The sequence below is a fragment of the Drosophila gunungcola genome (genome assembly GCF_025200985.1).
Source record: "Drosophila gunungcola strain Sukarami chromosome 2L unlocalized genomic scaffold, Dgunungcola_SK_2 000007F, whole genome shotgun sequence".
Classification (NCBI taxonomy): Eukaryota; Metazoa; Arthropoda; class Insecta; order Diptera; family Drosophilidae; genus Drosophila; species Drosophila gunungcola.
The window spans coordinates 3,032,046-3,039,479 of record NW_026453162.1 but is presented as its reverse complement, the minus strand read 5'-3'; the positions used below and the strand labels follow the sequence as shown (position 1 = coordinate 3,039,479).

Genomic DNA, 7,434 nt, shown 5'->3' with positions numbered 1-7,434 from the left:
ATATATTTTTTTTATATACATATGTACATACATATATAGAATTCAATCTATAACCCGCTCTCTAAAATTGGAATGACCTTTCCTTTCATTACGATAAATTATAATGTTTTGGATTTAAACAGAGGAACTTTGGATTCATTAGCAGATTCCCCCACACTGGCATCACATTCAGCTTTGTACAAAACCCTTATAAGAATTCAAAAAGAAATCTATGCAACAAAATAACTAATAACTTTTCAGCCCATTAAAAAAAATAGATTATTTATTAAAAAAAATTTTCTAAAACACAGAAAATATTTTCCTTAGAATTTTTTTTTTTAATTTAAGAAAAATTTTTTATTTGTAAAATTTAATTTGCAACGTCAAATTTGTAAGTATGTAAGTACTATATAAAATTCATTTATACCTTTACGCATTTGTTTTTATATTCATGTGTACAGGAACATACATACAGACATACAAATGTATGTATTGTAAATAAAAAGGTCAAGCAATCAAAAAACCAAGATCGCGTATTTGCTTTTCGTTTTTTTATTTCTTTCGCTTTTCCTACACACACACATGCGTGAACAACAAGCAAATGCAAGGTTGCATCAGACCTTTTAATCCGAATTCGTACACCAGCGGTCAAAAATCTATGTAAAAATGTCTTTCAGTGTTTTGAAGTTTTCTCGATGGAAAAACATAATAACAAGCAACAAAAAAATTCGTTTTCTAGATAAAAATTAAAAATTATTTCGTAAATATAACATATTCCTATATTTTGTATAATGCTTAGGCATGTACAATATCAATATATAGGATAATGTATTCATGCTGGCATAAATCCTTTGAGTATATTAAACTTTATATGCTATTTTTTTAACCTCTACTGTAACATAACGGCATGCGACAAAGTTCGACAGAATTTGTACATTCTTTTGCACACACATACGCATGTGAATAATCTTACACGCCGCGCTGTCGTGAAGAATATCACTTTAAGTTTTACGGTTACACGGACTTCAATTAAAATAAAAAAAGTGTTTTTTCTGTAAAAGTGGATTAGGGTTGTGATGAAAAGGTGAGTAAAAACTTAAATAACGTTAATTATAATGTTAATTAATTATTATTTTATTGATAATATTCTAAAACTTATACATGTGTGTTTTTGCATTTTTATCTTTGTCTCTTGTTTTTCTATTAATTTTTTTTCTTTTGTGTTTATTCTTATCTTTTTATTTCGTTTTCGAGCAAGGTTGGAACCTTATGATGACCTAAGTCGTAAGTATAATCTTTTCAATAATAATATTTAATTACAATAATTTTACAGGAAACTGAGTTAATTTTGGGGCGCTCCAGTTTTATAAGCGGCGGACATCCATGATTCTATTCCAAGAATCGGCACAAAGGCGGAGTTTCGGTCAAAAGTAAGTGATTTTAATCAAGTATTTATTGATTTTTTATCGACATTTTATACATTTTTTGAATAGAATTTTTCTGAAGAACCCTAGAAAAAGGTGCCAATGGAAAATAAACGAAATCGCGATCGAGTTCTGAAAAAACTAAGTGAAGATAAAATGAATTTATTATATTAATAATGTTATATTTTGTTTTGTTTTTATATTTTCAAGTTATTTTCCAAATAAAAAAAATATAAAATAAGAATGTGACATATTTATTCGAAATACGGTCAATATTAAAATTAAATATAAGGTTCTACTTAGATTGAACAGAAAAATGTTTAAAATAATTATGGGCTTTTGTTTATAGTGAATATGAACTTTATTTGAAATAAGATGTGTTCTTATTAAATTAAAATTTGTCCATCTCAAATCAAATATGGAATTAGTTTCTAAGGTTTACTACGCGGCGTATTTAAATTTTTTTTAACTATTTTGGCGTATTTGAATCAAACACAAAAATGTTTGAATAATCAAATAAAAAATAACTATGCGACATAATTATATTTACTATTTTTATGTGTGGTTATAAATCGTTACGAAAAATAATTGATTTAATAGTGAAATAGTTAAATTTACTATGTTTTTTTTTACCAGTGAAGGAAATTCAGTACTTGCGACTTTTACAACACCCATATTGTCACCTGTGTTGTGTTGGCAACGTGCTTATTAGCTTTCTTTCCTTTGGCCTTTTTTGTTAGTTGAGCATTCAAGATTTTTCAATTTAAAACATTTATAGCTGTCGTTTCGACGCAGTCCGATACCTTTCCAGTCATGGGGAGTTTTTCAATTAACAGTCTCTTATTTCATGGAAAAACATGTATAGCTTTCGTCACGACACACTCCGATATCTTTTAAGTCATGGGGACTTTTTCAATTTGAATGCTACTTTTCTTGTTACATTTCCCATCATATTTTTTAAGTAATTTAAGACTTAGATCCGCATCTCCGGATGGCGAAGGAGATAAAAGAAAAATATGAGAACCAGCTGGAAATGGAGCTGGGTCTCTATGGCAACAAACTCTGGTCCTTAGGGAATCCATTTTCCTGGGTATTAAGTTTCCAGAGTTAAAATTTGTATGAACAACAACGCACAAATTCTTTTTTTTTGTAATTTTAATTAATATGTACATATGTATCTTTGTTTTTATACCGTTGCAGAGGGTAATATATTTTTAGTCAGAGGTTTGCAACGCAGTGAAGAAGACATTCATAGACCCTATAAAGTACATATATTCTAGATCAGCATCACTAGGAGAGTCGATCTAGGCTTGTCCGTCTGTCCGTCCGTCTGTCCTTCCGTCTGACCGTCCGTTTCTACGCAAAATAGTCTCTCTGCATGAAACTTTCCCAAAAGTTGTCTTTCTATTGCAGGTAGTATATAAGCCGGAACGAGCCGGATCGGACGACTATAGCATATAGCTCCCATAGGAACAATCGGAAAAATAAATAAAAAAATTATAACTTTGCTGTTTTTATTTTTTTTTAGTTCTTCGACATAATTATCGAATAATTAAGCTGCAAATCATCATATCTTCAATGTTTTTAAACATATACGCAAGTAAATCATAATTTAAGTGTTATCAATAATATTTAGTTTTTGCAATAGCTGCAAGGGTATATGAACTTCGGCTTGCCGAAGTTTGCTTTCTTTCTTGTTTTTATTAAAGAACGTTAGCTAGAATTTTTATTTCATTGTTCGTAGAATTATGTAAAAGTTTATGTAATCGGCTTAACTTCTAAAAACAGAAACTGAAGTAAAATCAATTTTAGCCGCAGGGCTCAAAAACTTCGCATTATCCTGAGCAACAGAAAATACCATAAATTAATATTCAGTTAAAAATGTGTAAATATTTTGCGCACGCATGTTGCTTTTTTTCTTTTCCCACATCCACCGGGGCTGTGAAGAGAGAGGACGGAAATGTGTGGGATATCGAAATTCCCCTTTCCACGTTTTACGGTCAGTGGATTTTGGACATTTTTTTCCTTCGTGATGATTTTTTATTTTTTCAGCGGTTATTTATGTATTATTTGCGCTTGCCGTTGAATTTATAAAATGCCACCGACTGCAGCTCGGACAAGGTTTTGGGTGAAAATACCATAGTATACTTTTGCGAGGCAAGTGACTTATCTGCGGGCCATGGATGCGTGCTGAAAAGTATGTGGGCCGGATGGTTTGAGAAATATGGCCAAGAGGCAATTTACATGAATTTTTGCTATAAATTAATGCGCCTGCAGGTCATTGAAGTACCTAGAATATAGATGTACACAACACAGTACCAGTGCACAGAGAAAATTCCGACGTTCAGAAATTGAGAATATGAACTCTCAAATTGAGGATATACTCATTTTGAGAACAGATTTTGCCTTAGAACTCAAATTGCTGATTTTTTTTACTCACTTTAAGAAAAATACTTAAATTGAGGGTATGTTTTGTTCTTGAAAACAAAAAAAAACAAGAAATGAAGCAAACTTCGGCAAGTTGAACTTTATATACCCTTGCAGCTATTGCCAAATTTAAACATCTAAAATTCGATTTATATGCGTGAGTGCTTAAAACATTAAAGCAATGACGTTTTTAGCTCAATTATTTGATCGTTCCTATGTCAGCTAAAAGAAATCTTCGACCGATTTTAATAAAACTAAAAGCGTAATTCTTAAATTTTAAACCATTACTTTTAAACCATTTAACAAAATTTTTCAGAAGAAAAAAAGTTTTTTAAGTTAAATTTTTTGTTATTTTTTATACTCTTAATTTCAGTCAGAACTTCGCATTATCAACGCAGTGCAGGAGACATTTCCGAACCTATAAAGTATATATATTCTTGAACAGCATCACTGGGAGAGTCGATCTAGCCATGGCCGTCTGTCCGTGATTTTAGTTCTTCGACACATAGTAGTGGTTAATTATTTCAGAATTACGGTTTAAATTTCAGCAAAATCGGACGACTATATCATATATCTCCCATAGGAACAATCGGAGAAATAAATAAAAAAATTTATAACTTTGCTGTTTTTTATTTTTTTTTTTAGTTCTTCGAGATATAGTAATTGTTAAATATTTCAGAACTACGGTTTAAATTTCATAAAAATCGGACGATTATATCATTAAGCTCCCATTAAAATAATAAAAATATTTAAAAAAAAAAAATTTTAATGTAACCTTTTATTTTGTAATTTTTTTTTTAAGAAGTTCTTTATGATTAATTAATTATTTGACAGTTCAGAATTACGCTTTTAATTTTATTAAAATCGGAAAATGATATCATAAAGCTTTCATAGGAACTATTAAATAAGCTTCAAATGGCTTCAATGTAAACATACACGCACGTTCATCATAATTTTAATGTTTTCAAGAATATTTAATTTTTGCAATAGCTGCATAGGTATATGAACTTTGCCTTGACGAAGTTTGCTTCTTTTCTTGTTACTCCTCACTTAACCGAGAAGAAACGTTCTTGAAATCGAGGAGAAATTGTTCTTTTTGTTCTCGTTTTCGCTTATCGAGAAGATACGCTCTTGAACTGAAGAATAAAAGATCTTGGCCTCGAGATGAAATTAGTCTAAAACCTAAAAAATTGAAAGATATACAAATTGGGAGAGAAGTTCTCTCTCAAATTGTTTAGAAAGTTACCGAGGTAAACTTTGGGCCTCGTCGTTTCCCTTTAAAATTTTCGACCGCGGCGCGAGGTAAAGTTTTGTCTTTGATTGATTGAGCATTAAGAAGTGGAACTATGGAGATGATTATTCTATCTTTGAGAATATTTCTTCTTGGTTCTGAGAACGAATAGGTTCTTGAGTCCAAGCATAGGCGCTCTCGATTTCAAGATAATTAAAAAAAAATTACAAAATAAAAAAGTTAAATTTAAAAATTTGTTTTTTTTTTATTATTTTTATTGTTTCCATGGGAAGCAATCGTCCGATTTTGATGAAATTAAAACCGTATTTCTGAAATATTAACCATAAAAAAAAAATTAAAAACAGCAGTTATAATTTTTTTTTATTTATTTCTGCGATTGTTCCTATGGGGGCTCAATCCGACTTATATACTACCTGCAATAGAAAGATAACTTTTGGGAAAGTTTAATTCAGATAGCTTTAAAACTGAGAGACTAGTTTGCGTAGAAACGGGGGGGGAAATCAAACTTAGCTTCGAACATGGCTCTCAGCAGAGCTTGGGCAGAGGTCCGGGCAGAGCAAATGGTGCCTCTATATAATTCTTACTCTATGGAGCCGCGGCCATAAATACTTCTAGAGGGGCTATCGCTTTAAAACTTGAACCAAAAATCTAGAAAAATTTCATAAGTATATAGGACTAGAATTGGCCAGATCGTACCACTATATCGTATAGCTTTTATAGGAACAATCATGAAAAAAAAAAAATTTTACACATTTTGTTTAGTTTGTAATAGTTTAATATTCCCGAGTTTTGGTTTTAATATTATTGAAATCGGACAACTATATCATATAGCTTACATTGATACAACACAAAACAGAACGCAATCGTGAAATTTGGCACTCCTAAGGAAATAATAAGCTATTATTTTAAAGAAAAGAATATAAACACAAAACATAACACATAAATAACAACAAACGACAATAGAAACCAACAAACCGCAACAAACTACAACACTCAGCAGAAGCACACGTCATATTGAAAAATTGAGGTTAGGTTACCTTTTCGTATAATTGCAAGCCGTTCGGCAACTTTCGGCACTTGAATTAAACATTCTTATATTCTTAAAATGCTTAAGAATATATACAAAAAGATTTGTTTGTGCCAAAGAATGCCATCACATCCTTTAAAGAAATCTAGGTCTACCCTAATTTTACTATTATGTACAAGTAATGGATCACAGATTTTAACATGATCTAGGATATGTTTAAAGTCTTTATAAGCTTTGGCATAACTAGTATTAATTTCACTATTGGATACAAGTGTATCCTTGGCTGGCGACTCATGGGCAAAAACTTTTATCAATTCTGATGCCGTTACATGTGATATATGTAAGATCGGTACCGGTGTACACTCTATTAAGTACGCGTCTAGGAATGAAATTTGTTTGTACTTTTATTTTATCCATAGCTATTTTGGACATTTTGCTAAATGGAGAACATGCATATTCTAGCCTAATTCTGGCACACGCTTTGTAAAGCAAAAGACCTTTCCTGGGATTTACCCCGAAAATGCATCCACTAAGCAATTTTAAAATTGAAAACAAGAAAGGAAGAAAACTTCGGCAAGCCGAATTTCATATACCCTTGCAGCTATTGCAAAAACGAAATATTTTTGAAAACATTAAAATTATGATTTACTTGCGTATATGTTTAAAAAAATTGAAGCTATGATGATTTACAGCTCAATTATTCGAAAGTTCCGATGACAGCTGTACGATAACGTTGTACCCTCTGCAATTTTTATACCCTTATACGCAGTGAAGGAGACAACACTAGGCGAGTCGATCTAGCCATGTCCGTCTGTCCGTCTGTGCGTCCGTTTAAAGCTATCTGTATGAAACTTTCCCAAAAGTTGTCTTTCTATTGCAGGTAGTATACAAGTCGGAACGGGCCGGATCGGACGACTATAGCATATAGCTCCCATTAAAACAATCGGAAAAAAATAAGAAAAAATAATAACTTTGGTGTTTTTTCATATTTTTTTAAGTTTACCGACATAAAGTAATTCTTAAATATTTCAGAATTACGGTTTAAATTTCATCAAAATCGGACGACTATAACATAAAGCTACCATAGGAACAATAAAAATATTTAAAAACAAAAATTAAAAAAAATTTAACTTTTTTATTTTGTAATTTTTTTTTAAATTCTTTTTGATTAATTAATTATTTGACAGTCCAGAATTACGCTCTTAATTTTATTAAAATCGGAAAACGATATCCTATAGCTGCCATAGGAACTATCAAATAATTGAGCTGAAAATCATCATAGCTTCAATGTAAACATAAACGCTAGTCAATCATAATTTGCAATG

General features: G+C 30.9%; 1 long non-coding RNA gene across 1 annotated transcript; it reads left to right on the top strand.

Moving 5' to 3' along the window:
* The first annotated feature begins 955 nt into the window (after positions 1-955).
* Positions 956-1,405, top strand: LOC128253106 (uncharacterized). Its single transcript, XR_008267388.1, has 3 exons — positions 956-1,063; positions 1,238-1,263; positions 1,313-1,405. It is a non-coding gene; the product is annotated as an uncharacterized LOC128253106 (long non-coding RNA).
* The last annotated feature ends 6,029 nt before the right edge of the window (positions 1,406-7,434 follow it).